The sequence below is a fragment of the Halichoerus grypus genome, chromosome 3 (genome assembly GCF_964656455.1).
Source record: "Halichoerus grypus chromosome 3, mHalGry1.hap1.1, whole genome shotgun sequence".
In the NCBI taxonomy this organism is placed as follows: Eukaryota; Metazoa; Chordata; class Mammalia; order Carnivora; family Phocidae; genus Halichoerus; species Halichoerus grypus.
In genome coordinates, this window is record NC_135714.1 from 202,486,315 (window position 1) to 202,511,625 (window position 25,311).

General features: G+C 45.0%; 1 long non-coding RNA gene across 1 annotated transcript in view; it reads left to right on the forward strand.

Annotated features, from left to right (window-relative positions):
* The first annotated feature begins 888 nt into the window (after positions 1-888).
* The window catches only part of LOC118532788 (uncharacterized), a 957,805-nt gene continuing 933,382 nt past the window's right edge, over positions 889-25,311 (forward strand). The window contains exon 1 of the long non-coding RNA XR_013446216.1: positions 889-1,063. This is a non-coding gene — a long non-coding RNA (uncharacterized LOC118532788). The remainder of the gene's footprint in view (positions 1,064-25,311) is intronic.

Consider the following 25,311-nt stretch of genomic DNA (forward strand, 5'->3'; position numbering starts at 1 on the left):
ATCAAATATGATCAGGCTGGTTTATAGATCAGTGCCACACACTAGATTTTGGGTGTATTTTGGTCTGTTAAAAGAAAGTGCCTCCCAAAATTTTAAAGAAAGAAAAACTTATATATGTACAAAAATAAGTGTTGATACGATGAAAGGATGGAATATGACTGTAAAGATGGAAATTACAAAAAAATTTTATAAAAGGAATTGATAAGTTGTTTGAAAAAAGAAAGAAGAGGATTTTAAAAAAAAAAGAAAAAAAAAAGGGAGAGAATGTGATCAGGCAGGGGAGTAGAAAAAAACCATACACTAGAGATTTAGAGTATATTTTGATCTGTTAGAAGAAACACTCTCAAAATTTTAAAGAGAGAACAACTTATATATATATGCCAAAAATATGGGTAACTACTATGAAGGGATAGAATATGACTCTAAAAATGAAAAATAAAAATGTTTTTTAAAAAAGGGATTGATAAGATGTCGGTTGAAAAAGGGAAAAAAGAAAAATTCAAAAAGAAAAAAGAAAAAAAGACAGTTAAAAAAATAATTAACTTTGAAAGACTAAAGAATCATGGTAAAAAAGCCATGGATTCTATGTGCAGTATTCCCCTAGCGCTGGAGTTCTGCCGTTCTCATTGATCGGTAAACTTGGTCTCGGCTGGCTGTTCTCGCTGATCTTCTGGGGGAGGGGCCTGTTGCCGTGGTTCCCAAATGTCTTTGCCGGAGGCGGAATTGCCCCGCCCTTGCCGGTCCGGGCTAAGTAATCTGCTCGGGTTTGCTCTCAGGAGCTTTTGTTCCCTGCAAGCTTTCCGTACAGCTTTGGAGGCGGAGAGTGAAAATGGCGGCCTCCCAGTCTCCGCCCCGGCAGAGCCCAGAACTCAGGGTCCCGCTCCTCAGCGAGCCCCCAGAGAAAAGCAGTCAGTCACTCCCGTCTCCCCGGTCTCCGGCCACACTCCGTACTCACCCGGCCTGTGACCGCGCCTTTCTATCTGGCACCCGACCCCGGGTAGAGTCTCCAAACCCAGCAGATCCCCGCGGTGCGCTCCCGCACCTCTCCTCCCGGGGGAAGAAGGTGAGTCTCCCCGGATCTGCCGCTTGTTGGGTCCCTGCTGGAGGAGCAGTGGCCCGACTGTGCCGCGGATCACGGTCTATGACAACCCCTAGCTGAGAGCCCGCGCCTGGGCTCCGTCTCTGCAGCCGGCTTCCCTGCTCCGATCCCTGGGAGCTCTGCCGCACTCAGGCACCCCCGGTCTTTCTGTGACCCCGAGGGTCCTGAGACCACAATGTCCCGCGAGGGTTCCACCCCCCACTTCGCCACCAGAGTGACGTCCCTCAGCGGAGCAGACTCTAAAAGTTCCGACTTTGTGCTCCGCGGCTCTATCACTTGCCAGAAGCGGCCGTCGGAGGCCCCTCCCCCGCCATCTATCCTCCCAAATATCACCTCGGATTCACTTCTCCGCACGTCCTACCTTCCAGAAAGTGGTCGCTTTTCTGTTCAGAGAGTTGCTGCTATTCTTTTCTTCGATCTCCTGTTGAGTTTGTAGGTGTTCAGAATGGTTTGATTCCTATCCAGCTGAATTCCTGAGAGGAGAGGAAATCCAGGTCTCCTACTCCTCCGCCATCTTGCTCCGCCCCCTGGACCTCTGTTGTTCTTTTATTCCTGGTGAGGCTGACATTTCTCGGTGTTTATTATTCAGTTACACAGTCTATAGAGTGTAAGGGTCTGGTGGGCAGAATGTGTGTCTTACTTATCCTTTTACCTGCAGACTTTGGCTCAGTGCCCAGCAGCTCTGGTACACTTGATCATACTGGCGGGATGAATGACATAAGTTTATTTTCTCCTTATGAATTTTCCCCACTCATCTATTGAGAGCTTTCAATAAATACTAATCTAATTGTAAAGATTATGATTTTAAACCCTTCTGTTGGTTGCAAATACTTTGAGAGGAATGGGGATCCGTAAAGGAAATCATTCTAATAACTACACACTATCTAGCAGTCTGTCTCCATGGAAACTGAAGCCTTGAATGAACTAGCCAAGCACCTAGAAACAGAGTGGATAATAAGTATCATTTCTCTCTCTCACTAAGCTATCATCGGAAACTTTAAAGTTTCATAACATCGCTTTGATAGAAATTGTCTTGTAATAGAAGGGGTCTTAAAAATTTAGATTTTTAATTATGGACGCATAGCACCAGAAGCCACCTCTAACTATTGGTTCAGAGACCCCTTTAGAACTCACCAACAACCCAGCTCCTGGAGGACTAGAGAGAATCTCATCCTAGGCTTTCCCAGCCAGCAGGATGGGCTCTTCTCAGTGACAATTAGTAGCACAATGAAAAAATTTACAACCTGTCAACAATCATGTTCTCCAGAAACTCTGGGATAATTAGAATGTCTGTGGAGACAGTTGGCTTCTTTTCTTTTTAACCCTTCCACACGTAGGGGCATTTATCCACTCCCTTGGCAGTCTTGGGTTTTCAGGGACTATTAACCATCAACTTTTCATTCATTTTGCAAATGTTTTATGAAGACCCTCAAGACTCCACCAGAATCTATACTGAGTAAATTATCTCACTACCCAGGTAAAACCTGCAAACAGCCCCTTTATTGTAGGACCTCAATAAAAGTTTAGTTAGCAAAGAATAAGGGGGCTTTGCTTGGGATTTGCTGGGCATCCAAGAGACCCACGTGATCGTCAGTGAGGTCCAGTCCTGGGCCAGGCTATCCAGGACTTTTATCCACAAGCTAGTTGTAAACGGTAGCATTCAACCTTGCCTCAAGTTTACACGCTCCTTTCCTGATCCAGCGGGCATGCGTTTCTTAAGCTGCCATCGGGGCATTAACACCACTCTTAGCACAACTGGAGGGGCTGTGGGTACAAAGGCTACAGCCCCGGGAACACCGTGGCTCTGACGCGTGCACCAGCCTGGTGAAGCTGAATGGAGCTGCCGCCCGGCTTCAACCCAGGTTCTGTCCTCTTCTAGATTTCATCCCGAAGTGTCCAGCTGAGGCAGCTGATCTTTTTTTTTTTTTTTAAGATTTTATTTATTTATTTGAGATAGAGAGAGAGCGAACGAGAGAGCGAGAGAGCAGAAGCAGGGGGAGCGGGAGAAGCAGGCTCCCCGCTGAACAAGGAGCCTGATGTGGGACTCGATCCCAGGACCCTGGGATCATGACCTGTGCTGAGGGCAGACGCTTCACTGACTGAGCCACCCAGGCGCCCCTAGCCGAGACAGTTGATCTCCTCAGCCACCTGACAAACATGTCAACTAGTCCGCCGTGAGGCTGGCCATAAAGCCTTGCAAGTGCATTCCTTGTGGGCTGTGGAGTGTGGTGGGAGGTGAGCGTGGACGCTGGCCAAGGCCAAGGGTTTCATGTATGAAGTCCTTCGTTCTTTAACCATGGGACCTCATGTACTTCATCTTCCTGTGAGACCGGTGCCCATTTGGAAATGAGGTTCATCCGCTCTTCCTCAGTATTGGACCATAGGGAGCATTCAGTCACATAATGAGTCGCCACATAGAAGGCTGGGACAAAGTAAGTGCTCAAAAAATCAAACTCTCCAAGGCTTTCCCTTCTCGGGGACTTACAGATCTTCAGGCGACTCCCCTGCCAGATGCAAAGAGCTTTCCTGGTGGGATTTCAGGCAACAAAGCTGGGAAATTTATTTGGGGAAACAAAACCTAGGCTCTTCAAATCTTATCATATGGACAGCTGCCCCCTCCTGTCATTGGAGAGCAGACTGGTTGCAAGCTCCCCGTGCAGATTTGAGATCCCAATTTGTCTTGTATTCCTGGACATAAAGCAGAGTTGGTACTAACTATATTATAATAATCACTGAACTATTTTAGAAGCTTTAAGAAAATCATTTAAAAAAATCAGCTTAGCATTTCTTATTGGATTAGCATCGTTTTTCCCCCTGACATGGCCTGCTAGGAACTATGTTATTGTTCTGTTTATAACTGCTGTATGCAGAATGCCTGCTCACCACAATATAAATTCCTTTTATGGCAGAGAAAATTAGGATGTTAAGAAGAATTAGAATCTGGACCTTCTTGTAAACACTTGGGTTCACTCTTGCTTTCATAAACCTTGGCTTCTCCATGCGACTTTGTGTCAGGTTGAAGCCAAACATTGAAGATTCCATGTTAGACCAGGTCTCGGGTTAAATCCATTGGGAGAATTTAATTCTCAAATAAAGGAATAACAGTTATTTTATTGTTTGTTTTGATTAGAAACAACTCTCTGGGGGTAGGTAGTTTTTCTTTGCTTCTCTTCCTTTTTTTTTTTTTTGTGGTCATTTGTCATCTTGTATGCTTTACTTTATCATGTTAAATATTTATTATTTAATACAGGAAAGTAATAATAGAAATGGTCTCACTTTCCCAAGCCTTGTTCCCTCTCTGGGGTAATTACTTTGGTGAGTGCTGGAGGGTACAATCTTCCCAGGGAGAGCTTCGCCGGCTGGAGAGAGAATGATCAAGATGGCTTTTGCTCTCTGGTTTTGTATTCCCAGAGCTCTTGTGGAAATAGTAGATTGTAGGCGAAGGCAAAATGAAATTTTAAATCATAAATCCTTTCATTAGGAGACGAGCTTATTTACAGATGCAGGGAGGGGAGGGGTATTTGTCAATTCCAGTGGCAGGTCAATATGGTGCTTACTTACCTAACCAGCTAAATGTGAGCCCAAGCCATACAGAATTTTCAACATGGTAAAATGTATAGTGTGACTCCCTAGGCTTGTCCTTAGCCAGGCTGGAGTGTGTAGGAGTGTCCACATCCATGGTATGCATATGCAAGGGCATCGACAACGCTAAGCGTCCAAAGCCATCAAATGTGTGCTACATTTCCAAACTCATAAGACATGAATGGTCTGGGTTAACTGTCCTCCACACTCAGGAGTGGAATAGAGATTTTAAAAATATCTTTATTGAGATCTCTTTCACATCAAAAAATTGTATAGATTTAATGTGTACAACTTGACGTTTGGATAGAGGTTTGCATTGTATAAAGATCACAATGAAGCTAAATAACTTACCCATCACCTCTGTACAGTTAGTGTGTGTGTTTATGTGTGTGCGTGTGTGTGTGTTGAGAAGATTTAATTTAAGATCTATCCCCTTAGCAGATTTCAAGTGTAGTAATCCAGTATTGCTAACCATCCAATGTCGCTAACCCTCACCGCCATGCTGTAGGCTCTCCAGAGCTCATTCTGCTTGCATTACTGAAGCATTGTGCTGGATGACCTACGTCTTCCCATTTCCCCTCTCCCTGGCCTCTGGCAACCACCGTTCTATTCTCTGCTTTGAGTCTCTTTTAGATTCCACACCTTAAGTGGAATCAGGCAGTATTTCTCTTTTTATATCTGGCTTATTTCATTCAGCACAGGGGGTTCCGGGTCAGCTGTGTTGTTGCAAAGGGTAGGATTTCCTTCTTTTTTAAGTCTGAATAATACTCCAGTGTGTGTGTGTGTGTGTGTGTGTGCGTGTGTGTTTGGAATGGAATCCGGTTTTCTGTAAGGAAGTCTGGGTTCTCCAATTTTGTTTCCTCGCCTAGAAAATGGAGCTAAGGAGAGCAACTACTTTGTATGACCGCTGGGAGGGTTAGGTAGCTGTCATGCCTGTGCCGAGGCAGGCTGGAGACCCCCCGCCCCGCCCCGTAGGGGATGCCCGGCCATCCTGAAACTTGTTTTATTTGTAAACACTTGCAGAATACAACTTTAAAATACTATTACTATATTATTTTTTAACTTTAATTTAATTTTTATTTTTAAGTCATCTCTATACCCAGTATGGGGTTGAACTCACAACCCCAAGATCAAGGGTTACCTGCTCTACCGGCTGAGCCAGCCAGGTGCCCTTCATTTTGATATTGTTATATATTTGCTTTGCCTTAGGCAGCTGATACCATGTTTTGCCTTGAGTAACTACAAGAACCCATTTTCATCCGGCATCCCATAGCCCTCCCAGACAGGTGTAGTCACTGCCTTATTCACCTGGTGAGCTCAGCATCGCCATGCTTTGGACCAGCCCCCGCCCCAGCTGAGAGACTTTCCCTGTGTACTGAGTACACAGGGCACTAGGCAAACGAGCGGTCTGTCTCCTACGGGGGACTCAGAAACTGGGGGTACAGAACTAAGGGGTCACATAGCTTCCAAGGCATCTTTACCCAGAAGGGCCATGGAAATAGTGCCACCTATAGTTAGGGGGCATCCTGTGCAATATTCATGAGCAGGCTATCACTCCTGATCCAAGCTTACTTAGGGTCTAGTGTGCAGGAGATCAGGGTGTGAAGTGCTGATTTGGGGGGTCTTGAACCCAACACCCTTGTGCACTTAAATTCAAAAATGTTTTCTATTTCTGACCTCACAATCAGCCCCCAAACGACCTTTGGAGCCCCAGAGAACCAGCCCAGATCTTTCATGGCTTTGTCAGTGCACATTCGAGTCACTCTGCTGAAGTGGCCGGCACCAATTTTTATACCTGGTGAACTTCTACTTATCCCTCAGGGTCTAGATTAAAAAGCCCCTTTATCTGTAAAGTCTTTCCTGATTTTCCCTGTCAGAGTTACTCTTTCTTCTTCCTTTCCATGGATGGAGAATGCCTTGATGGCAGGCATTATATCCCTTTGACAGAATGCTTCTGAGACCTTAATGTGCATCTGGGTTATCTGGGGATCTTGCCAAAATGCAGGTTCTGATTCAGCAGGTCTGAGAGTCCACAGTTTTTAAACCAGATTCCATGATGATGGCGACATTGCTTGTTTGAGTGCCGTACTTCAAGTAACACAGCTTTATTATCGATGAGCCCCAGGGTTTGGCATGCAGCATGTGCTCAACCAAGTCTTGCTGACTGTGGAATGAATGATACTTGATGTCCTTCACCTGTGGCTTTCTCAGTGGGAAACTCGATTGTTTGAGGAGCATGCACACACAAAGGAAGTGCATGAGATCCTGTTTCACGATTTGTTCTAATCAATTATATTCATGTTTGAACTGAGAACTGTACATCTCTTTTTTAAAATAGTAATAACAGTCGCAAACATTTTCTAGATGTTTCCATACTATTTGCTAAGCTCTCCTCTGGGCACTGTGCATAGATTAACCCATTTCAGTTCATTTGTAATTACAATTATTAATAAAGATAGGAGGCATGCACACACAAATGAAGTGCATGAGATCCTGTTTCAGTAAAGACAGGACGACTCAAACCCAACAGCGGCTCCTTGCGTGCTCACGTATAACCCTTTTCAGGGGTTCCCCCGGGTGATGGCTCTCCTGTAAGCAGTGACTCAGGGACCCAGTCTCCTTCCATCTTGGGGCCCTGCCCTCCTCAAATTGTGGCTTCCGCATGCTTGTCTGCCTCACAGGGATGACAAAACTAGCCTGCGGGATCACGAGAGTGCTACAGATCACTCCCACTCTTTCCTTTGGCCATGACTCAAGCACAAGGCCATCCTTAAGGAAGAGGGAGGCTGGGGAATGTGGTCTAGCTGGCTTCCCAAGGAAAAGAGGAATTTGGGGGGAATACAGCCTGAGTGTGACTTACCTAGATATCTGGACTCCTGTATTCCTTTCCCACCAATGTCCACGGACTCCATGCTAAGGCTTGTGTGTTGTGAGGGGGGCTGGGAATTCACCACCGGGGTGGGTCAGGAGGGACAGGACTGGATGTATTTATGCGAGGAAATCCACGTGGCTGGGGAGCTATCAGCTTTCCCCCAGCGTGTGTTGAGAGGAGGGGAGGAAGCAAGGATCTGTGGTGACCACGGCAGATCTCAGGTCAGCAGAAATCTTAATGGGGACATTTACAGTGAGAGGGAGCTGCTGTCTTTCGGGAGACTTATCCCTGGGACCTAGGGAGGGATGAGGGGGGCCCAGGGCGATGACTGATGGGCTCTGCTGCCCATCACTTCTCAGCTCCTCCTGCCCCGGGAAGTTTGCCTCCCGGGGAGGCTCCATGAGCCTGTCTGAGGTCCGAATCTGCTAGCTGCACATCTGGCTGTCTTCCATGTGGACTCTGCCTGCAACCCACTCTTGCCACTGCCCTGTGGTCATGGCGAGTGGTGCGTGGTTCCCGCGTGTGCGTGGTTCAGCTCCCTCCTCCCTTCACCAAGGCCCTCGCTCCCACCTCCCCTCCCCACAGTTTGCCTGGCTGATTCCCGTGTGTCTGACCCGGGTGTAAAGCCAGTTTAGTCTTCCTTCCTGCGTGGTTGGCGTGGCTGCCTAGATGGGGCTCTTCTACGAACCCGGACTACCTTGGGTGAGGCCTTCTGGGACCTGATCATCCTGTGTAGGAGTTCCGCTCTGTCCATGCCTCCCTTCCCCCTACTGGGTTCTTGTCCCCTAGAGTCCTGCTTGTCGTAGAGCAAGGGGTGGGGGTTCGTGTACAGATGCGCCAAGGGTTTAGCTCTCACTGCAGCCCTGGGGATGGGGTCTGAGGGCCCTGGAGAGAGGGTGCCGGGTCCCACTGGGGAGCTGGACCAAGCTCTGCTGGATGAGGGGCTTGGAGCCACAGGTGCCTGGTGGGCTGCCCCTCCCCCTGCAGGCTTGGTGCCGGGACTGGACGGAGTTCAGGGTGAGGCGGTGGGGGGTAGAGAGACCGATGTGCCCTGACCGAGTGTGTTCCATGAAGGAACAGTTCCTACCAACCACCATGATTTCTTATTGAAATCCAACAGCTCTTCCGTAAGTAAACCTTGGTTCCTTTATGAGACTCATTATGATATTAAAATATTAACTCAGTGTGCATGCCAGCGTTAGAAAGCAAGTAGATGCCTGAGGGCTGTCACGAAAACATTTACGGGGGAAAAAAAACCCTACAAATTCGAAGCATATTTTGTTTCATAGCCAGAAAAAAAAGAGATTTATAATTGATAAAATACCTTCTGCATTTTTAAGTTCCAGGAAAAGAGCTCTAGCCCAGGACCCTTTTTATCTCCAAGCAGCAGGAATTGGGCCCAAGTACTGTCTTTCAAGGGCCCTGATAACGCTGCTCCTGTTGAGGCTATAATATGATTTTAGAAATTCAGAATCCAGGACTAAAACCTTTATTCCATGGTATTGGCAGGAGCTCTCGACAAGAAATCTTGCACCAGAATCCACTAAGCCATGAGCTAAATGACAGTGAAGGGGTGAAGTTGAGAACACAGGAGCAATAGGATTTTACAAAGTGTAACTTCCATGCGTGTCCCCCCCAGCCCCCGGCTGGCAAATGTGACATCGTGTACCTGTGCGTACACAGTTTGGGCCATCGCATCTCCACGAGGCAACAGTGAGATGTGGTCGTGAAGATCAGTCAGGCTTGTGAGTCACACCACCAGGGTTCACACCCTGGCTCGGCCACTTACCAGCGTGGGACTTGGGTGACGTAGTTGAGCTTCTGTGCCTCAGTTTCCTAATCTATGAAATGGGGATGATGAAATCACGTTTTGAAGAAGGCAGAGCCCTGAGATGGAAGGAGCCTCAGTCCCTGAGTCACTGCTTGGAGGAGAGCTGGGAACCCCTGATAAGTGTTATATGGGAGCATGAAGTGAATCGCTATTGGGTTTGAGTCGCCCTGTCTTTATGGGTTTGTTACAGCATTACTTTAAGCAATACACTACCTCTCAGGGCTATTCTGAGGATGAAATGAGTTCAACTATGCTCAATGCTTACAGGAGGGCCTAGCAAATAGTATACAAGCACCTAGGAAATGTTTGCTGTTATCATTATTATCACTATAATTACTATTTTTATCATTAAAAAGAGATGTAGGGTTTCTCAGTCCCAACAGATGAATACAGTTAATTAAACCAAGTGTTAAGTGTGCCCCATTGTACCTCATTTGCGTGTGTGTGTGTTTTAGATATTTCTTCAAGGTTCCCACTAGGATTTATGTCTTCCCATACTCAGTTCCGAATAAGGAACCTACAGCTAGGAGGATTAGCTGACAAATTCGGTCAGAGCAGGGCTAGTATAATGGGTACAGTAAATGCAGACGCTGGAGACGGGCCACCCCACCTTCAGCTCTGGAGTCTCCGGCTGGCTGTGCGGGCTGGGTCTGTCACTGACCTGTGACCCCCCCTCTCTGCTTCTGACCTCGGAAGGAGAGGATAGCGGTGTGTACTTCATTAGACAGACGGGTGAGAAGACATTGAAGGAACACCTACAAGCCCCCTGGAGCGAGGGCTGACCCCTAGAAAAAGCTGGCCACCATCTCAGCAGACATGACCTTTCCCCTTGCTTTGCCCCCTCCCCCCCCGGGGTTCACTCTCCATCTCCCTCTGCCCTTCCCTTCCAGAAGCTTTCCCCCTCTCTTGGTCTCATCCCAGCCTCAAACATCTTCACTGGTCACCGCAACACACCCTTCTCTTTCTGGGTATTTCCAGCTGTGGAAATAGATTTGAGACATTAAGGACTTGACTTGACTCACTCAGTCTTAAAAATCAAGGTTCAAGTCCTGACGTGTAGTGAAGGCTTAACGTGGTTTTTCACATCATCACGGGTGTAAAAGTTTGAACATCGCAATGGGAAACATTAAAAAAAAATCGCCACGAGGTGAAGCTTCCTGTTCCCAGACACTCGCCTTGTTTCCCAGAAAGCCTCAACCAGACTTCCCATTTCATTTCACTTTTCCATCTATAAGCTTGCTCGCCACCTCGGGGTGCAGGGCTCGAGGCTGCTTTATTAGTAGCAAGGCGCTTCGACCTTCAGTGGGCACGCATTCAATGGAATCGTGTGCAGGAGGATTGTGTTTATGTACAGCTTCATCTGCTAGCATATTTTCCTTTTACCTGGAGGATCCACAGGGCAGCATGACCCAGGATTAACTGAGACCCTGGCGTCTGGAAAGGGGCTTTCAAGTGTTCCAGACACGGGGCAGTTCTGGGACATTTCCAACCAGCAGGTCGTGAATACAAAATTCTGTCAAGGCAACGCAAGGACAACTTCCGCTTGCTTGTGTTTTGCCCTTGCTTTGGGTTTCTCCATCTGCTGTGGCATAAACGTGGGGCTGGTTTCCATTTGTCAATACTGTACTTACAAGAAATGGAAGCGAACACTCCTGGATTCCCTGGGGTTGAGGCAGGTGACCTTGGACATCACCTGTTGTATTAGGGCTGCTAGCTGTCCTACCTCTTGGTGAGGTCTGTGCGGGCAGAGGATGCCTGCCCTTGGTATGCTGCCCACGCTGTACCCCCATGTCGGGCACGGCGGGGTCCCCCGCAACATCATGAATGGGTGACCAGTCAGGGAATAGTGCAGGAGCTTCAACTGTCACTCAGCCGAGGTTCAGGGACAAAATGGCGTATCAGCCAGAACAGAAGCATTTGATAATAAGGAGTCGCAAAATAAAACCGAGGATGCAAGTGTATTGGCAAAAGTCAGAGCCAAAAAAGAATTGTGATTTTTTTTTCTCTTTCCCTGATGTTTCTGATGCCTTTTGACATGGTGACGGCTTAAGAACCTGCAAGAATTTTCCTTTACTATAGTGTCAGTCTTAAGCTGTTCTTACAAATGATCGAAACTTAGAAATACTAAATTCTCCTAGTTAAACAAACGGTAGCTGTATTTTTATAAAACCATGCAGTGTAACAACAACCAATAAGTTGTAGTTATTGTCTGATTAAGCTTTTCTTTAAATTAATAAGCCAAGCATGCTCACTTGATGTGCTCAGTAAATCACCTTTTTGATGACTGATGTGGAAAAATCATGATTTCATTTCTTCTGGCCTGTCTTTTTTTTTATTTCTTAAGAGGTGGGGGCAGAGGACAATGAGTTATAAATTTAAGATATTTATATGTCCTAAACATTTAGAAAATTTGGAACAGAACTGATTCTTGGATTATGAGAATACATGATGGTAACGGCTCTCATCTGTTGAATGCATACTTCATATTTTACTGACATTGTGCAATAGTATTGTGAGTTGGACATTACTACCTCCATTTTCACGTGAGATCACTAAGTTTTAATGCCCATTTTCCCAAGACCACACAGGCATGAAGAGGCAGAGCTGAAAGGGCGGTACGACCCCGTTAGATTCTAAAACCCGTTTTCGTGACTTTGATGGATGGAAAGTACAAAATGTAGAGATTGGTCTTCTAATGGCCTTTCTTTCTTTCTTTTTTTTTTTGGCTCTTGAAAAATGATTTACCTAATTATCTTTCTCTGCACTCGTCATGCCAAGTTAGCCTGCTAGACTAGCCTCTGCGAATTCTTTCCAGTTGGCATCATTCCCAACTTTTAAGAAATGGCTCAGAATCCTCCTGCTCCATGAACCTCTCTGACGCCTGTGTCGGAGATGGGCTCAATGTGCCCAGGGCAGCAGCTCCTTCCTCCAGGGCAAACAACCACACACACTGTCCGTCTCCCCTGTGGTCCAGTCCCTATGGCCATGGGCTCAGTTCTGGCCTGCCTGTGAGTCCCAGGTCTGCACCATGACAGCCTCTGGCTTGAGGACACCAGTGGAGGCAGGACCGCATGTGGGCAGGAGCCTGCGTCCTCACCGACTGCATGGAACCCACACCTCCCGCCCACCAGGCTGGGTCTTTTTTTTTTTTTTTTTTTAAAGATTTTATTTATTTATTTGACAGAGAGAGACACAGCGAGAGAGGGAACACAAGCAGGGGGAGTGGGAGAGGGAGAAGCAGGCTTCCCGCGGAGCAGAGAGCCCGATGCGGGGCCTGATCCCAGGACCCTGGGATCATGACCTGAGCCGAAGGCAGACGCTTAACGACTGAGCCACCCAGGCGCCCCAGGCTGGGTCTTGAGTGGGCAGTGAAAGCCTTTTATTCTGTTGAGCTATCAAGGTTGTTTATTAAAACACTTAGCAAATCTTGATGATGAGGCTTAATTTTATGTCTTATCTGTTTCTTTCCTCTATCTCCTCTAATTAGACATAATAGATTGCTGGCAGATAGTGCATGTGTAACATTTTTATTATGTATATTCACTTTTAAAGTATTGTGCAAGCATTTAAAAAATTTGGCAACTAATGAAAAGTAGGAAGAGGAGAAATGAGTACAATTACTCTTAATACATTGGTACATTTCTGTTTTGCTTTTTCTGTTGTTTCTCAAGGATCTTATTTTTCTTTAACATAGTTGGTATCTAACTGAATACACGATTTTGCATCTTTACTTTTTCTGTTTTACCAAACGACATAATCCAGGTGTTTTCCACGATGTCAAAAAGTCTTTGTCACAGCCGCTGCACATCATCCATCCTCTGGGTGTGCCATGATTTACTTAACTTTCCTGTGATATTGATGATTTAGTTATTCAGCTTTCCTCAAAATTAAAAAAAAAAAAAAACAGTGTAGTGCAAACAATCCTAAAATTTGTATGGAATCAGAAAAGACCCTGAATTGCCAAGGAAATCTTGAAAAAGAAAAACAAAGCTGGGGGCATCACGTTGCCCAATTTCAAGCTACATTACAAAGCAGGGATCACCAAGACAGCATGGTACTGGCACAAAAACAGACATATAGACCAATGGAACAGAATAGAGAACCCAGATATGGACCCTCAACTCTATGGTCAAATAATCTTTGACAAAGCAGGAAAAAACATGCAATGGAAAAAAAGACAGTCTCTTCAATAAATGATGCTGGGAAAATTGGACAGCCACATGCAGAAGAATGAAACTCGACCATTCTCTAACACCACACACAAAGATAAACTCAAAATGGATGAAAGACCTCAATGTGAGACAGGAATCCATCAAAATCCTAGAGGAGAACACAGGCAGTAACCTCTTTGACATCGGCCACAGCAAGTTCTTTCAAGATACATCTCCAAAAGCTAGTGAAACAAAAGCAAAAATGAACTTTTGGGACTTCACCAAGATAAAAAGCTTCTGCACAGCAAAGGAAACAGTCAACAAAACAAAGAGGCAACCCACAGAATGGGAGAAGATATTTGTAAATGACACTACAGATAAAGGGCCGGTATCCAATATCTATAAAGAACTTACCAACTCAACACCCAAAAAACAAATAATCAAGTCAAAAAATGGGCAGAAGACATGAACAGACACTTCTCTGAAGAAGACATACAAATGGCTAACAGACACATGAAAAAATGTTCATCATCATTAGCCATCAGGGAAATTCAAATCAAATCCACATTGAGATACCACCTTACACCAGTTAGAATGGCAAAAATGGACAGAGAAAGAAACAACAAATGTTGGAGAGGTTGTGGAGAAAGGGGAACCCTCATACACTGTTGGTGGGAATGCAAGTTGGTACAGCCACTTTGGAAAACAATGTGGAGGTTCCTCAAAAATTTAAAAATAGAGCTACCCTATGACTCAGCAATTGCACTTCTGGGTATTTACCCCAAAGACACAGATGTAGTGAAAAGAAGGGCCATATGCACCCCAATGTTCATAGCAGCAATGTCCGCAATAGCCAAACTGTGGAAAGAGCTGAGATGCCCTTCAACAGATGAATGGATAAAGAAGATATCGTCCATATATATAATGGAATCTTACTCAGCCATCAGAAAGGATGAATACCCAACTTTTACATCAACATGGATGGGACTGGAGGAGATTATGCTAAGTGAAATAAGTCAAGCAGAGAAAGTCAATTATCATGTGATTTCACTTATTTGTGGATCATAAGGAATAGCATGGAGGACATCAGGAAAAGGAAGGGAAGAATGAAGGGGGGGAAATCGGAGGGGGAGATGAACCATGAGAGTCTATGGACTCTGGGAAACAAACTGAGGGTTTTAGAGGGGAGGGGGGAGGGGGTATTGGTTAGCCTGGTGATGGGTATTAAGGAGGGCAAGTACTGCATGGAGCACTGGGTGTTATACGAAAACAATGAATCGTGGATTACCACATCAAAAACTGATGATGTATTGTATGGTGACTAACATAACATAATAAAATAAAATTAAAATAAATAAATAAATAAATAAAACAGTGCAGTGACAGTATCTTAATCTGAGAATGCTCTTTCTGTAAGGAAATCACTTCAAACTAACCAGATCACTTGTTCTTAGAGACACACCTGTTTTTCTTTCAGTTCTGCTACTGATGTGCTGGAGAGAGCTCCCTGTCAGAGCAGAGGGCCAAGCAGGGGCTACACGGTCACCTAGCATCTCCTGCACTGAGTCAAAGCTAAGCTCAGCTGACTTCAAAGGTTCCTGACAGTTTCCATGGCTGTAGCACAGACCAAATTTTCTATTAAACTATGTCTTCACAAAATCCTACGTCCTGTCCAGGTAGAGATAACTATGTGGGCAAAAGCCTAGATGTAGGCAAGTACAAAGTTTGTTGGGCCACTTAAGAAAATGACTTACTTTTCAAATAGGTAATAGGTTAATCTGGCTCAATGTTCAAAAGATAGGAAAAAATAGTAAAAAATTCTCTTTATAACTCTTGCTCCGACTCACCCAGTTTATTTTCCAAGAGACAAGCAACAATTAAGTTTCTTGGGTATCTTTTCAAATAATTTATTTTGTACGTATAGTGAAACACACACATCCTTTTTCTCGGCATTATCTTACACAAATAGTAGCATATAGTAAACGTTGCTCTGAAACTTGCCTTTTTATATGCTAGTCTATCTTGGCGGATGTTCTGTCTGCGTGGATACAAAGCTACCTTTCTCTATTCTATAGTTTCATTGTAATCCAGTGTATGGCTCTACCTCAATTTAATTAATAATCTTCTTTGTTTCAAAGTTACAAACAAGCTGCAATAGCCAGAGGTAATTTCGTGCAATAGCCATAGGGTAATTTTGTAGTTGGGCAAGTTTTTCTATACAATACATCTCTAGAAGCAGACTTTCTCCCTCAGTGTGTAAATCACACTGAGCGATTGATGTAAAACCAACCATCTCAAAACTTGGTGGCTTAAAATAATAAGCATTAGGCATTTATTATTAATCACGAGCCTATAGGTCACCTGGGTGCTTCCACACGTACGGGCAAGGCTTTACTGAAATCACTTGGGCTTGGTCAGTACCTACAGTCAGCTGATGGGTTAACTTGGGTCTGGCTAGTCTAGGATGTACCTAGGATGGTCTCACTCACATCTCTGGTGCCTGGAGGGCTGTTGACCTGGTCTACATACTTGTCATCCTCCCCGAATGCTGGCTTGGGCTTACTCATATGGAGATGGCAAAGTTCTGAGAGCAGAATCCTGCAAGACCTCTTGAAGTCTATCTCAAAACCTGCATGCCACTGCATTCTGTTAGTCAAAGACAATCACAAAACCAGCCCAAATCCATCGCTTAATGGTAGTCAGGTGATAGGAGTCATATGGTATACCTACAATGTCACCTTGAAATTGGTCATATGTTAACCTCTGGCAAGGTTAAGGGCATGGAGAAGCACAGAGAAGACTGAAGCGTTGGAGGCCATTTGTTTCAAGCTACCATGGCGTGGAAGTATTAGAATTTTGACAGCCTTTGCAAAATAGCCATGAAAGTTTATCAATTCACCCTACTGCCAGGAATGCATGAGGGTCTCTTCTCCAGAGCTTCACCAACAAAGCATGTGAGCAAATCTTTGGATTTTTGGCAATTTGGGAATTGAGGATATAACCTTGGCTTATTTTAAATTTCCATTTCTACTATTTTCAGTGTAATCAATCTATATTTCTTTTTCTCTGAATTGTTTGCTCAGATTCATGTATTTAGGCATCTCTGAGTAGCATAGAGTTTGGGGGCCAAGGGGAGGAAAGAAGTGGGGGATGGAGCAGGAGAAAAAACACCACCAGAAAGACTGAGATCACAGAGTGGGCACCTGTAATTGCCACGTTCAGAAATCTGGACTCTATACTACACGGCAAAGAGGAAACAGTGAGAGTTCTCCAGCCAGAGGAGTGGTGACCTCAGACCTGAGCTGTAGCCTAGGAAAACCTCTGTCCAGGGTATGAAGGAGGTTGGGCAGTGGAAGGTATCCAAGGGGGAAATGGCAGTGATCCCAATGATGGGCATGGCCAGGGGAGGGAGTTGGGGAAACATTGCAGAGGTGAGTAAGGCAGAAGAATGGGTGGAGGGGTGCTGGGGCTGCCAGCAGGGTGCAAGCTATCATGAACTCCAATCATGAGATGCAGTGGAACGCGAGGCTTAGTGAGGAGGCTGTCTCGTGAGCTCACGCTTGTCCACGCTGAACTAACTACTGGGACATCTCTAGGGAGGTGACTGTAAATCCTTTAATGCTGGAGTCTGGTCCTCAGGAGCAAAGTCAGGACTAGAGATAAAAATGTGAGAGTCATCCACATAAAGTGATACAGTTATCCAGAGAGATGCTGGCGAGTAAAGAGCCAAGGACAGAGCGTAAGGAATGACCTATTTTCAGGTGCGGGTGTAGGAAAGGAGATGGTGGACAAAGGCTGAGAAAGAGCGTCATGACGTCTAAGGGTTCTTGGCAGCTGTAAAATTCAGCGATTCTCTGGACCACAAAGATGCCTCAGTGTGTCCCACGTGTGGTCTAACAGCGTGGAGCTCTGTGGCAAAGTGAGCCGTGTCTGGATTCCTCTTTTGTTCCTGCAGTCAGCTCCAATGGCCTATGATGTGTGTCAGCAGCTGTCCCGCTTGCATTCAATCTGACGATGAAGCAGCTCGCGGAGTTAAATTGCATCCAGCACAGCCCCGTGGCTGCTGGGGTGATCGTCCTCCAGCACCATATTGCAGGTGAATTTGTCTTTCTATTTGCTATTAAGTTTGGCTCATAGGGAACTCTGACAAAATGGTCTCCAAACTGGATTTGACACCAGCAACTAGTCCAAATTTTGCATCTACTCAGTAGGTAGGATACTTTGCTTAATCTGATTTAGAACACTGGGTCCACTACACCCTCTTCCCGACCTCCTGGAAGGTGCAGTATCCTGTTTTGTTTTGTTTTTGATCAATAACAGTAGAGACCTAATCAATAGGGAGGTGCAAGGTGCTCTCTGCCCCTGAAGAATTCAGGAGCACAGATATGCTTTGATTTGGTAAACGGTTCTAAGGTGGTGAGGTATCGATTAACCGTTGGGACTACTGGGTTATTTTCCATGAACCAGGAGGGAACAACTTGAGTAAATCAAAACTCAACTTTTAATCTGCTTAGAATCTAATGGCTCTTAAGGAGCAGGAAGGGGGGCAGAGTGGAAAACTTCTCGAGTGTTTCTGATGTAAAAATGGAAGCATATTTAAAAATTCCCTGTATAAATTTTATAGGGCAATTTAAATGCAAGAGCGAGCAGGTGGAGAAAAAGACATACTTCTGGATAATTCTTGGACAACGTAGAAGTAGAAGTTAGGTAGCTATTTGGCACACTTTGCACTAACCATTACCAGTCGGGCTTGAAAAGCAGGTGGGCTCGCATGTGGGGTGTATGCATTATATTTAATAAGCTCCACTTAATATGGTGACCCTTTTATAAGGTGACTCTGCTGAAAAACCATAAGATTTTGGGACCTCAAGAGCCCTCTCTACGTGGAAGAGGACAAAAATACCCAACGGGCAAAGGCGGACTTGAACGGCAAGTTTCCAGGGAGTGACTCTGGGCTTCTGAAATCCTGAGTCAGGGTGGGATCCACTCCCCAGTGGTTCTCGAAGTGTGGTCCTGGGCCGAGCTGCAGGAACAAGGAGGGACTTGTTAGAAATGCAAATTCTCAGGCTCCACCCACTTGCCACTGAATTAGAACCTTTGCCAGAGGGGTCTGGCTCTCTGAGTTTTAAGGAGCCCCAGGGGATTCTGATGTCAATAAACTTTGAGATCTACTCTTGATGGAGAAAATACTTCCTTCTCTTGGAACAAACACCGTTTTTTTAGGCTTTAGGTATATTTCAATGTTATCGAGACTCAGGCCAAATCTCTATTAATTAAACCTGACACACATCCCTGCAGAGTTCTGTTTTAACAAAGCTGTTCTTTTTTTTTCCCTTCAGACATTGTTCAGTAGGCGATGTTTCCAAACGAGAAAACGTGTTCTTTGCAGCTAAAATAGTGTCAGCCGAGAAATGGCAGCATAACAGTTTCAAAATGCAAAAATGAACTGGCTGAGTAGCCTTTCAAGTTTTTCTTTCTCTCCCCGCTTAGAGATAAATGGCAGATGGTATTCGCTCTTAACTGCTGCCCACCTAGTTACAAACACAAACAAGCGTCGGAACTTCACTCAGTATACTGGAAGGATATGGCCAGCCTTAAATTCTCTGCTGGAGTTGAAGGTCATTTCCCAAAGATCTACAGAAGAGGACAATTTGGTGACACGACCCCCTAAAACTCTTAACCGTGCCCAGCCGATGTTGTGTTCCACTTTTCAGGAGAGTGGCTTTTAAGTATTTTTCTGCAAATACGTTAAGTGGGGTACAGTTTCAAAGAAGATAGCTTCATATGTGTACTTACTGTGTTTTTTTATACCAATAAAATCATAGACTATATTGTGGGGATCCTTAAAAAAATCTCTAGGTGGATTTTAGGTGGGCCTAAAATTCACTTAGCACTGGTATTGAAATATTTTTTTCTTCTTTTAGGAATAGAAAATTTAATTTGTAATCCATTATTCTAAATCAAGAAATTCCAGAGCACTCTGCACCACTTTCTTATAACTTATTTCTATGTTTGAAGTTTGTCCAGTTTTCGGATCTTGGGAGTTCACTCACTGGATGTATGTGCCCTTAACCTATATAAGGAGATATGTCCCTTTATTTAAGGTTTAATAGGATTTCCCTGGTGGACTTCGCTTAGGCAAAATCTAAAGGGATTAAGCCCTGGGGAGGCTGTGGGTAGGTGTAATCGATAGCCTTAATCTCCGCCCTGGGAAAAGTACTGAACGAATCACCATAATGCTGGAAAGGTGCCTGCACATCCTTGCAGAGGCCACACTGGGATGGTAAAGACACTTTACCCTGCACCACCAACAAAGGCACAGGCCATTGGAATTTTCCAGCTTTGGCTCAGGTACAAGTATTTCTGGTTATATACTGAAGTAATGTTTGAGTAGAACATCAATAGGGAAGAAAAGGGTATGTGAAACCTTCAGTTGGTTTTTGCCCGTTGGTGATCTTGATGTGGTTTTGGAATATAGGTGAGGTTTGATGGGGTGGGGTCCGGAGCCGACAGCCAGGAAAGAATTCTCGAGACATCTTTGGTGAAAAATGGTGGTTTATTAAAGCACGGGGCAGGAACCGTGGGCAGAAAGAGCTGTTGAACCGGGGTTGTGAGGGGTGGCTGATAATATACTATGGGGTTGGGGGAGGTAAGGGAAAAGGGAGGTTTTAAAAGAACTTTCATATGCTAAAGAGGATCTACAAGATACCTGAGGCCTTGCCATTGTCAGGTTAAGGTTGTTTTTCCCTCTGGTAAAGAGATAGTTGGGACCTTCCTGGAAGAATATCACAGGTGTCCCACTGGCGGGGGGCAGGGGGGAGAGGTTGCAGGGTGTCAGGTTATGCTTTGTCTTCAATTAGCTTTCTGCTCTCTCATCAATCCAAAAGGTCTATTTATTTAAAACATTCAATACAGTCTGGCCGGAGACGGGGGTTACAAACTCTATAGAGCTAGAGGGAGCCTAGAAACAAGTGATCAGGTTTTTTTCCCCCATGACATTGGAGAAGCAGAGGAGAAAGACCTTGCCCACAATTGCTTACCTTTCAGCTAATTAACACCGGATCCCACCTCAGAATGCAAGTCTCCTGAGTCTCATTATATATAGTCTCCTTCCTTCAGCTTTTCTCTGACATGATGTTTCTATCTGAGAACCTCTGGTTCCACCTTACCTTGAAATGATGGAACACTTACAGAGATGTATATTCTCTGTGAACGTCACTGTCTGTTGTGCGGCCAACCATTCATGCTTTGCCTGCTGTCCCTACCATGGTTTCGTTCTGTCTCAGTCAGTTTGGGTTGCTGTAAAAGAAAAAAAAAATAGGTGGCTTACACAGCAAACACATGTTTTTCATGGACCGAGAGGCTGGTGGTGCAAGATCAGAGTGTCAGGATGGTCAGGCTCGTAGGGAGGGCTCTCTTTCTGTCGTATAGACAACCACCTCCTTATTGCACACCCCTCGTGGTGGTGGAGAGAGAGATCATCTGTTCCCTTAAGTGTGCTCATCCCATTCATGAGGGCTCCAGCCTCGTGCCCTAATTACCTCCCAGAGGTCCTACCTCCGAACCCCATCATACTGGGGATTAGCGTTTCAACACATGGATTTTGGGGGGACACAATCATTCAGTGCATAGCATATACTCAGTGACATCACTCATATTTGGAGCAGAACCAAGCAGATCTATGCAACTCTAGCATAGATCATCTCATTATTTGAGATTCCTGCACAGGCCACTTATTGTTATTATTATTATTATTATTATTTTCATTTGCAAGGTTTGAGTTAGATTGGACTAGAAGAAGAGCCAGGTTATTTATAAGCAGCAACAGAAGACTCAAGAGGATGCCAGTAGGTGATAGAAGAAGAAGGAGAGCAGTGATGATGGTGGGTATTCACTCAGGTCCATCACCTGCTCTCTGGCTTCATCCTGCACAAGCTCAAAGGCTGATGTACCTTTTTCTTGTCCAAACAAAAGCAAAACAAGGGCCATTAGCCTCCTGCATGGAAAACCTCAGGCTCTTTAGGAGCTGGAAGTTGGAACATGCTTCAGATAATTTCAATTTAACAAATATTAAGCATTCACTCTATGCCTGGCACTGTGTGAAGCCCTGTGGGGGATAGAAATAAATATGGCAGTGTCCCTAGCCTCAAGGAGTTTACTGTAATGGGACTAAAAAGGGAACACACATTACTGAAATGCAAAGGAAGAAGATAATTTGCTTTACAGACTTTTTAAAAGCATCAAAGAAAGTGAAAGTGACTTTCAGAATCATATGGACTTCAATTTCTGAATTTGCCAATTACTATGTATAAGAACTTGGGTGAGGTCCGTCAGCCCCCTTGGGGCACCTGAGTGGCTCAGTTCGTTGAGCATCTGACTCCTGGTTTTGGCTCAGGTCATGATCTCAGGATTGTGAGACCCAGCTCCGAGTCAGGCTCCATGGTCAGCGTGGAGTCTGCTTGAGATTCTGTCACCGTCTCCCTCTGCCCCTTTCCCACCATGTTCTCTCTCTAAATAAATAAATCTTAAAAAATAAAAACCCAAAATGAAAGCAAACAAACAGAAATTTCAGCTCCCTTTTGCTCCCTATAAACACTGCCATAGGGTTGCTGTACAGAAAAAATATCTCCTGTGTAGAGTGTGTGATATACTATAGCAGATGTTGAGACCTGATGGACGTAGGGGTGAGGTCAGAGAGAGGCTTCATCACTTTGTCCCTGGAGCGTGAACAGAGTCTATGCAGAATGACAGAGAAATAATGTGAGATGAGCCATCAAAGCTTAAATGAGCAACTTGGTTGGAGCACCGAATGTGGTGGTGAGGATATTTTTGAAGCATCTGGAAAGCAGATAGAAAAGTAGAAGCTTTAAATTATGAGACCAAGGGACACTATAGAGAGGTCAGAGAGATGCCAGCAGAGGAGTGGACACTGCATACGGTAAAGGGATGTGACTGGCACCCCATGGGCTCCACCCATGGCTCCTGTGGATTCCAGCATTCAGATCCCACTTGGAGCACCTGCAAGCTTGGGAGAAGGACCTCATGGGGCACTTCAGGGCATAGCCTTTCTCCAGCTGTGGGCAGAAATGGTCATTGACTGTGTCATTCCCAGGGTGGAGACCAGTCTGATTGGCCAACCGAATGTCCCTGGCCGGGAGGATGTGGTGCTGTGAGCATCACCCTTTGTCATTAAATGTAATGCCTGTCATTCTCCCTCTGTATGATCCGTGGGGGGCTGGGGGTGGAGCGTGTGTGGGAGGAGTCACGGTGATGATGCGACAGGAGGGAACAGTGTTTGCTTGGAGCCCATGATTCATACAGTTTTAGAGGAATGCACCTGATTGATTATTCCGGCACAGAGGTCAAGAGAGGGACATGAAGGGGTGCCTGGGTGGCTCAGTTGTTAAACGTCTGCCTTGGGTTCAGATCATGATCTCAGGGTCCTGGGATCCAGCCCCACATCGGGCTCCCTGCTCGGTGGGAAGTCTGCTTCTCCCTCTCCCACTCCCCCTGCTTGTGTTCCCTCTCTCGCTGTGTCTCTCTCTGTCAAATAAATAAATAAAATCTTAAAAAAAAAAGAGAGAGAGGGACATGAAATGGTCATGAACGAGCGTGATAGAGAGCTAGAGCACAGGTCACCCAATTTCTGGTCCCAGCTTCTTCTTACTGATGCCTCTTACTAGTAGAAACTCAACACACATGCATACATATTAATGTCCTTTGTCCGTATGATAACTCTGCATTCATTTTATAAGACCCAGTTAAAATGCTGCTTCCTTTGAGACATTTTAATGACTTTTCCAGATGGAGTAAATCACTTGGTCCTATGTGCCCCTGTAGGACTTTCAATATATCTTAATGGTAAAGCTTAACTGCATGTTTTTCTTCCCCATCTAGACTAAGAATTTGTTTCTATGGATCCTGAATTCTTTTTTTTTTTTTTTTTTAAGATTTTATTTATTTGACAGAGAGAGACACAGCGAGAGAGGGAACACAAGCAGAGGGAGTGGGAGAGGGAGAAGCAGGCTTCCCGCTGAGCAGGGAGCCCGATGCGGGGCTCGATCCCAGGACTCTGGGATGACCTGAGCCGAAGGCAGACGCTTAACGGCTGAGCCACCCAGGCGCCCCTGGATCCTGAATTCTTAACCTGTCATCTCCCTAGGACCTAGCTTGGGATAGATGCTAATTAAGCAGATGTTTGTTAAATGAGGAATAAATGCATATAAATGAATGCATAGAAGGCCCATCATCATGAAACTCTTAGGATCACAGAATAATCCTAATAACGTCTATAAAAACAGTTTTCCTACATAACAGGAAACATATTAGTCTAAACTCTATATCACAGGGTTGAATTTTAACGTCGACTACCCTGCAATATTTATGGTGCTGAGAAAATTGTGACATTTTTATTGTTCCAAGGTAATGTTCTATGCAGATTGAAGGGACTTTTTGACTTAGAAAAAATATATCTGAACAGAGATGGAATTGAATAGGAATTTAGAATTAGTGAGATTTTTTGGAAATAACTTTATGGCACAGCAACTTTATTTACTATCAAATCAGGCCACCCTTGCCTGAGGGGCCATAAAACACAAACCCCAGCAAAGGTCATGCAAATTCAGTCTGGAATATAGCTTCGTTACGTTAGTGATGATTTTATGAGGTCATGCAAATGTAAAAGCAGGGAGGAATCTTGCCCACATTAATGATCATGTTTTTGCTTTTAAAAAGATCATTGTTTCCCATTTTCATGTTTCTGCAATTGGAAGGCGTTTTACAATCAGAATCAGAAGAAATGCACTGGCCTCCAGGCAGAGGAGTGCATTCTGATGAAATTGTCACCGAGTCTGCATCTGGAAACCTAACCAAGTGTAAAAGGAATCTGCTCATTTGATTGTCACCTCAGTTGATTTATTCCCACTGGTCGCACCACATGCAACTGAATTTTAACTTAAATTAGGATTCTGGGTTGTTTCTTTAAATGACTCGAAAACGATACACTTTGATTCAACCCTGAATGAGAAGTTATTGTGCGTTCAAAAGAGCCAAAATACAGACTTTTGGAATATAACAAGCAAACATTTCTTGGTGGAAGAGTGACTCACTTTAAAAATTTATTGTAAAGTGACAATCACTTGATGTGCGGATCCTTTTCCCAAAAGTTAAGGTAGTCACAATTTAGTACGACTTTTTCATCTTGGACGTATGTGGGTAAGTTTTGTCTGTCACCCACCAGGCAAATGCAAATTAAGGCATTCAGAAATGTCACATCTTTGAGTCTAGATAATAGAATGTGAGAACCAGGAGAGGCTGATGTAACCATCCCAAGGGTAGTGCAGAACTGCCACTCAGCAAATGTGTCAAAAATTCCAGCTCCCTTTCAAAGGAGACCATTTAGCAGCGAGGGATAGGTAATTCGCGTATGGGGCGAATGCGCCAGGACGAATTACGGCCCCCATGTTACCCAGGTCCTAGGCCCTGGGCCCTGGGACCTGTGACTGTTACCTTATATGGAAGAAGAGTCTTTGTGGGTGTGATTGGATTGGGGGGCTCAAGGGGGGAGCTGATCCTGGAGTGACTGGGTGGACTCAAGTGTAATCACAGTGTCCTTACAAGAGGGAGGCGGGGGAGATTTTAGGACAGAAGGGAAGGAGGCGCTAGCATGAAGGCTGCAAGGATTGGAGTGAAGGGGTCTTGGCTAAGGATTGCAGAGACAGCAGTTCTAGGACCTGGGGAAGGAGGAACGGGATTCTCCCCGGGAGCCTCTCCGGGA